The 8,401-nt window shown below is 44.8% G+C and overlaps 1 pseudogene; it reads left to right on the top strand.

Annotated features, from left to right (window-relative positions):
- The first annotated feature begins 1,202 nt into the window (after positions 1-1,202).
- LOC136637665 (5S ribosomal RNA) lies at positions 1,203-1,322 on the top strand (annotated as a pseudogene).
- The last annotated feature ends 7,079 nt before the right edge of the window (positions 1,323-8,401 follow it).

Here is an 8,401-nt window from a genome sequence, read left to right as displayed (position 1 = left end):
GAGCCCCAGCAACCTCTAAGGGTCAATGTGGATCTGCATCAGAGTAGCTGGCACAGAGTAGCTCCATGTATAGCTTTCAGGCCCAGAATGGGGGTTAAGATGTGGTAGAGACCTCCTCTGCCCTTCCTACCCCCTCCTGGACCCGAACCACCCTCCTTTTCGCCATACCCCTGCCCTGAAATACCGTTCCGCCTTCCCCCAGCCTCCCTGCTGCCTAGTGTAGGACATACCCTGGTCAGGGTGCTGTTCCAATGCTGACAAAGGCCTGCCACTGCAACCCTCTCTGCCAGTGGCACTGGCCTTCATGCAGTTGAAACATGCCTTATGGCACCCGTACAACATGTTTGTGACAGTTTGTGTGCTGAACCCACTGGCGGAATTGGGTTGCCCATTAGTTTCACATACATTACTGGGAAGTCTTTATTTAAAAATGCACTTAAGGGTGATACTTTGGATCAAAAAATCAAACCTGGAATTGCAAACACACACCCATTTAGATCAACTATTCTACTAGAAAAATTTATTCATAGAGAGACAAATATGCAACTAAAAATGTATTTATCCATAAATAGTGCACAACTACAAAAATACATAAAAGATCACAAGTTAATAAAAACAGAGAATCAATTCTATGTATTATGTAGATTCAACTGGCAGAGTATGGTTGATCAGAGCTGAATCACTGAGAACTCTATTGGAGACTGTCAGCTTGCCTGTTCTGTATATACTGTAGCTTATTCATTAAGTATACATCTCATACTTTATTATACTTCACGAGCTAATAGTTCCTACAATTAATACATAAAGCATATTGACCTCCTAATGATCTGCTAATACATCCGAATAGAAGTCTGTGAACAGAGGAGATGTCCTTCTGAAGTGAATTAGTATCCTTCACAATCGTTTCCCAAGAAAACCATGTTACGTCCTAGTGAGTATGTAATTGTTGTATGCAATACAATCTATGTATGCAATTATTACTAGGGTTTCTCACTTTGCATTACATTCAAAGTGTAACTTCATTACAAATGAAGTTAAAGAACAAGTCTTTAACTCTAGGTAAGAGTTTCTCAAGGCTAAATGGAATTGTCAGGAAAACACATTATTGTATGGGATTGGCTAAAAAATTAGCCAATTATTTGCCTAAAAATTAACCAGGGTGACCAGATCCAATGGAGGACAGAGTGCCTACACCTTTAACTTTTGGCAGCAACTGTCATCCTGCACATGCCCGATCTCATCTGATCTTGGAAGCTAAGCAGGGTCAGGCCTGGTTAGTGCTTGGATGGGAGACCACCTGGGAATACCAGGTGCTGTAGGCTTATAACATAGTCTTTTGAGACTGAAGGTTGCCAACCAACCATGAAGAGAGAATTTTGGCAGGTGCAGTTCTTCAAACCCTTCCATGTTGAGCTGTACCTGCTAAAATTCCCTCTTCTAAACAGGGGTTAAAGGTATATGCACTCTGTCTTCCATTGGATCTGGTCACCCTGGCTACTATCACATAATCTACTAACATTGAGAGCCCAATTCTAAACACATTCTTGTGCTATGGTGCAACAGGGCAGGTAAAGCCTCCGCTGCATCCAGTGTGGGACCTGTGGCTTCTGGTGGTCTCCTTGAGGTAAAGGGATGTTTGTTCCCTTACCCTAGATCAGTGGTTCTCACACTTTTAGCATCGAGACCCACTTTTTAAAATGAGAATCTGTCAGGACCCACCGGAAGTGATGTTATGACCGGAAGTGACATCATCAAGCAGGAACATTTTTAACAATCCTAGGCTGCAATCCTACTGACATATACTCAGGAGTAAGCCCCATTGACTATCATTGCTAAAAGCATATACAGGGTAACCTGTTAAAAGTAAAGATCTGTCACATTTCCCCAAATGCAGTCACATACCATGGTAGCATCAAGTCTAATATATTAAAAATAAAATATTGAAATGAATGAGGACCCACCTGAAATTTGTTCGCAACTCACCTAGTGGGTCCCAACCCACAGTTTGAAAACTCTGCCCTAGATAAAGCCGCAGCAGCCTCTATGGAGCTACTCGGTTCCATATCAGCTCTGTAGCTAGTGCAAATCCAGGCCACTTTGTGTCTAACTCCAGACACAAGATCAGACACCAGCTTTCAGGCTCAGGAGGGGGAATAGCATATGATGGAGGCCTCCTTGACTGTACCTGCCCCCTCCCAGGCCAGATCTGCCCTCCTCCCCACCCACCCCTGCCCCATTACGTATCTTCCCACAGTCCTGTAGAGTACCTCTATCTGTAGAGGGCATCTATCTCAGGACCAGATCAGACGGAAAGCTCTTCAACCTCTCCAGACTGAGAGCAAAGTCCAAAGTCCAGCTGAAATGTCTGCGTGACTTCCTCTTTGCCAACGATGCAGCTGTCACCACCCACTCTGCCAAAGATCTTCAGCAGCTCATGAATCGTTTTAGCAAGGCCTGCCAAGACTTTGGACTGACGATCAGCCTGAAGAAAACACAGGTCATGGTAACACAGGTCATGGTTCAGGATGTGGACTCACCTCCCTGCATTACAATCTCTGCGCACGAACTGGAGGTTGTCCATGACTTTGTGTACCTTGGCTCAACGATCTCCAACACTCTTTCTCTCGATACCGAGCTACCACATTTTCCAGACTCACAAAGAGAGTCTGGTCCAACAAGAAGTTGACAGAACATACCTAGATCCAGGTCTACAGAGCTTGCATCCTGAGTACACTTCTGTACTGCAGCGAGTCATGGACTCTTTGCTCACAGCAGGAGAGGAAACTGAACACTTGCCACATGTGCTGCCTCGGCATAACCTGGCAGGACAAAGTTCCAAACAACACAGTCCTAGAACAAGCTGGAATCCCTAGTATGTATGCACTGCTGAAACAGAGACGCCTGTGTTGGCTTGGTCATGTCGTGAGAACTCATGCAGGGAAAGCGCCCTACAGGTAGACCACAGCTGCGATTCAAGGATAGGGATCTGAAGACCTTAGGAATGGACCTCAACAGGTGGGAAACCTTGGCCTCTGAGCGGCCCACTTGGAGGCAGGTTGTGCAGCATGACCTCTCCCAGTTTGAAGAGACACTTGCCCAACAGACTGAGACAATGAGGCAAAGAAGGAATAGCCAGGGAGACAGACCAGGGACAGACTGCACTTGCTGCCAGTGTGGAAGGGATTGTCACTCCCGAATTGGCCTTTTCAGCCACACTAGATGCTGTTTCAGAACCACTTTTCAGAGTGCAATACCATAGTCTTCCGAGACTGAAGGATGGCAATGATGACAAGGATGTAGAGTGCCTGTCTGCTCCAGCAGGTGCTATCCTTTGACTGATGGTGGGAGGCTGGTGTAGGCCTTTCTATTGGCAGGATGGGCTTCTGCACTGGTGCAAGTTCTCTTGCTGCACATTTGCAACAGTGTGTGTGCTAGTCTGGCTGGTGAAGGGCACCACACGATTGAACTGTAAGAAAATATTGTGCATGAAAGTTGGAAGATCTTTTTTCTTCTTCCTCAGGATAGCTTAGGCCTATGTTTGATGAACACTGTACAGTGTACAGATACTTGAAGTCAGCACCTTCAGGGTGTTGACGTTAAAGACCATCCACCACTGTTTTTTATACTCTGTCTCCATTCACGTGCTGGGGCCCTTAACCACAAAGGTTGTTCAGCAAAAGAGAATTGTGTTGGATTGTGTGTACCTTGACAGTGCAGTTTAATAAAGAGGATCGACATATCAAAATAGATAAACACATAGTCAGGCCTGCTTGCAAGGTGTTGGTTAGTGAAAAGGGTGGCAATGAATTTCATTTAGCCATTAAGTTATTAAAAGGAACAAGGATGTACTTGAACAGTTTTTTTCTGTGTGCTTGAGTCAAATAATAAAGGATTGATTCAACAACCCCGTCAGTCAGCAAAATACAAAAATATTAATTAGCTGTAATTCACAATTAATTCTGTTGTCTACTTATTTCTGTCCTGAAGTGCAACCCAGATGAAATCTTTTCTGTTTCAAAACTGGCCAAGATTCGTTTACACCCTGGCTGGTAATTTTCTCTTCTATTGCTTGAAATTGCACTCTAGATAATTTTGCATAGTAGTATATCTGCATGTCAGGATCACTGGCTTGCTATGTTGAATGGCTCTTCAGAGCTGACAACTGGATAATAGCTTTACTTTCAGCCAGCAGAGGAACTCAAGAGCAAGAATGTAGAGATAATGTGAATATAATTCATTATTCAAATATGCAAGTGATGAACTGAAAACAAAGAGGGAAGAGTAATAATGGTGTCATTATTTTTATTACTCTTGTTTTGCAAACGTAGCGTGAAACATTAAAGTAGATCTGGGAGAGATTTCAGCTGTACAGTGACAAATTTACTTTCTTGGCAATATTGATAAAAGGAAAATAGAGCAGACAGCTTTCTGTGGAAGGTATGCTGTGCTGGGAGGTGTAGTATGATTATTTTTTTCTTCTTCTTCTTGGCCTTTTTTGCTCTTTAAAATTCAGATCATTACTTATCCTTTTTAAGGCCTGATCAGTGACGGGCAGAAAAGTGCACTGTTGTTCTTGTGGTTCATTTTACTTAAGACAATCTTCAAAGCTTTTGACTCTGCGTAGCATGACTAACAAAGGCCAAAGAAAGCTTTTAGACAAAGCTTGGCTGTATAATAAAAAATTTGCAAAATAATGTACTGATGTCATTTGAAAATCCAAAAGGGACTGGTAGAACTCAGGCCTGCACAACATCTGAGCCCATGAACTGAGTGCAGCCATGTATTATGGCTTGCCAGGTGTTAGACAACCCTTTTTCCATGGGGGGGGGCGCAAATCTAGGTAATCAGCAAAACCAAGAACTCCAATCTAGTAGCGTAGCTAGAGGGGGGGACAAAAGAGTGAGTACTGCAGGCGCCACAATGTGCTGTGCACGTGTCCCCTCCCATTCAATGTCGGAGCATTCTGGGTAGTGACAGTAACACACAGGAGACGCCATTTGGTTTGGCGAGCACCTGCGCATTGCCGTCACTGCCCACAATGATTCTGATACTGAGTGTGACGGGTTGCTTAATGCACATACTCACTATTGTGCCCCTCCCCCAGCTACACTATTGTGCCAATTAAGCTCTCCATGCATTAAAAAAAAGACCCGGTAATGGTTTCTGGTAAACCTCAGGATTTAAGAGAAGCAGGAAGGCAATGCATCCAAGTGGTCAAGCCCACCTTTGGCCTGAAGAAGCATCTCAAAGTGCTGTGCCCCAGCACACGAAACATGACAAAATGAGACCCCAACACACACCATCTCCTCTCCCAGCATATGAAGCACACTGTGACTACATGCCCCTCAGCTTTGTCTCCTTTAGGCAGCAGGCTGAGAGTGGTTTGCCTTTATACCGAATGTTTAGATGATTGCCCTGCTAACTATAAGACATATTTTATGATTTTATAAAATAAAATAAAATACAACTCCACCAATAACTTAAGCTGAATTAAGACAGATGGGCAGACTGGGCCCAGGAGGGGAGTGGGACCAGCCTCCAGCACTTACGCCGGATCCGAACCGCCCCATCCCCTGAGTAGCCTGGCGTTACACTGGACTGCTCTGATTTGCACCAGCGATTTCACTTGTGCATATCCAAGCAGCCCCATTGAGGTGGCTGCTATGTGACACGGAGTAAGGTGAAATAAATCCCCTTACTCTGAGTTGTGCGGGATCCACCTCAAACCCTGAGCTGTATACAGTGCAGGCCAGTAGGCCTGCCAGTTCCAATGCAGGTTGGGATTGGGCCCATAGTGTTTATGTTTATGAAGTTATTCTGAATTATTTTAGTGATTGTTTGATTTATAGTAGGCTTGGTAAAGCAACCTATTCTGAGTTCAAATCTGCTATGGTGAGGACTTGTTACTGGTGGAAAGTCACATCTCATGCCAGGAGCTTTCTCTTTTCTTTCCACTGGATCTTGTGTACCTGGATCTTACGTACGTATAGGGCATTAGCTGCCCCACCTTGCTCCCTAAGCTGCATCTGCTTCCACCCTTGTGTAATTCAACTGTATACAGTATACATGCATACTTTTGTCTGGTTTTTGCCTGCTGCTTTATTGTTTGACCTCTGATGTCTGTGCCTCTCTAATAATGCTTTGGTCTAAATAGTTGACCACCTCCCATTGCTTTATTGTTCTTATTATGACTTTATTTATTGTTTTACATATTGCACATTTTAGGGCACAATCCTAACCCCTTATGCCAGTGCTTTCCAGCACTGACTTAAGGGCAATGCAGCTCTGAGGTAAGGGAACAAACATTCCCTTACTTTGAGGAGGCCTCCGTGAGTTTTGGAATATAGATAACTGAATTTCAGTTATTTGTGGGGTTGAATTGCATTTGATTTTACAAAAATCCTTAATAATTGGAATTTTGAGAAATTGTTTTAAGGATATGATTTGTTTCTAATTGGAGAAGATATAATTAAATGGTGATGGGGAAAAACCCATACATAATGCTGAAAAATGGCTGAAGAGCTGAGGATATGATTTAGAGTTTCCATTTATTTTAGTAGACATAATGTAGAGCAACACTGTTTTCTGTTTGTTTTCAAACTAGATGCTTTCCTCGCTAATTATTTCCTAGAGCTTTATACTAAACAGAGAGGAAGAGATAAAAATGGCTCCATGATATGTGAGATATTTTCTCAAGAAAGAGATGACCTCATAACTCACACAAGGAGTGAATAGAGCCTGCAGGTTATGTTTTCCATCACCTACCTGACTGTTATAAACTAATTTATGATATAGCATGTAAGTTCTCCACACTACCACACCAAAAACTAGTTTCTGTATAAAGTCAATAAAAAGCATAAGAACATAAAATTCACTACGCTGGATCGGAAAGCAAAACATTAATCTAACCCAGTTTTCTGCCTCCAGCAGTGGGCAAGCAGGAGTCCCAGAGAAGCGCACAGCAAAATGTGGTGGAGGCAACACCTCTTGATGTTTGCTCTAAGCAGGGACATGCTGTGCGGGAGCAGCAAGTGAAGCAGAACTGCCCTGTCTCTGTCTGTGGAAAAGCACCACAATTGCCCTGCCTGCTTACACCCAAGGAGGCGCTCCTTACACCTGAGGAAGCTCTCCTTACATCCGCTTGTAAGAAGAGCCTCCTCAGGTGTAAACAGGCAGGGCAGCTGCAGTGCTTTGCCATGGACTACAACGGGGCGGTTCTACCTCACCTGCCACCCCCCCAAACCTCACATCCCTGGCTCTAAGTAGCTGATCATCAGAGGTACATTTTTGAATATGGAGACTCCACTTTTAGCTATCATAGATAATGATAGCCATTGATATTCATGTTCTTTATTAACAAGTCAATCCTATCCTTCCCCCCCCCCCCACTGGTTCAGCCACACCAAAAACAGGTATGCTGTATCCAACTGGAGAGAGTCTATCAGGAGGCTTCAGTAGGGAAAGGGGATTTACCTTTCCCCTGCCTAAGTGTCGTGCTCCACAATGGGTCGCCTCAGACCTGCACTAGCAATTTCGCTACTGCAAGTCTGAGGAGAAAAAGGAGGAAGGGAGGCTGCTGCTGCTGCTGGAGGGGATCGGATCCAGCATACACCATTGCCTCCCCACCCCTGTTATTCCCTCTCTACCCAGTTTTGCCCCTTTCCCACCCTCGTTCCACCCTCCCCACCTCCTCCAGCCTCTTACCTGCTCTGGTGGGAGAGCCGATGATGTATGTGGGAAGGCTCCAGCCTTCAGTGCACTGTCAGAAAGTGCTTTATGGTCCTTTTGCAGCAGTCACTGAAGCAGTGAGGCTCAATAGCATTGGGCCATAAGTTGTCTAATCTTATTTTCAAACAATCTATGCTAGTGGATGTCACTACAGCCTCTTTCACACAGCCCCCCCCCCCAAAGTTACATAGCAAATGCATGGAGGTGGAACTGAGAACATGCCTGCCAGCCCTGCCCACAATGTCCATACATTATGCAAGATGTCTAAGGGGGGGGGGGTGGGCTCCTGCATGTAAACTAGTAAGTGTGTAGGCTATTCCTAAAGCCATGAACCCGGTTCTTGATCAGGTGAAGAACCTGCACACATACTGCTGTACACATGTAGGTTCCCCTTTCAAGCATGACTTTGAATTGTCACCATCAGGGGGACAGACCAGCAGGCATAGTCCCATTTCACCCTCCACATATTCATTATATGGGCAGGAGGTCTGGTCTAGAGGGTAGAGCCTCCATTTGCCTGAAGATAACATCCACAGGTTGCCAGTTCGAGGCCAGCGGCACCGTGCGACCTTGAAGCAGCTGACAAGCTGAAGCCGAGCTATTCCATCTGCTCTGAGCGTGGGAGGATGGAGGCCAGAATGTGCAACCAGATCAGAGTGAAACATCTGGACTG

Source organism: Tiliqua scincoides, chromosome 1 (genome assembly GCF_035046505.1).
Source record: "Tiliqua scincoides isolate rTilSci1 chromosome 1, rTilSci1.hap2, whole genome shotgun sequence".
In the NCBI taxonomy this organism is placed as follows: domain Eukaryota; kingdom Metazoa; phylum Chordata; class Lepidosauria; order Squamata; family Scincidae; genus Tiliqua; species Tiliqua scincoides.
This window is presented reverse-complemented; position numbering and strand designations above follow the sequence as displayed.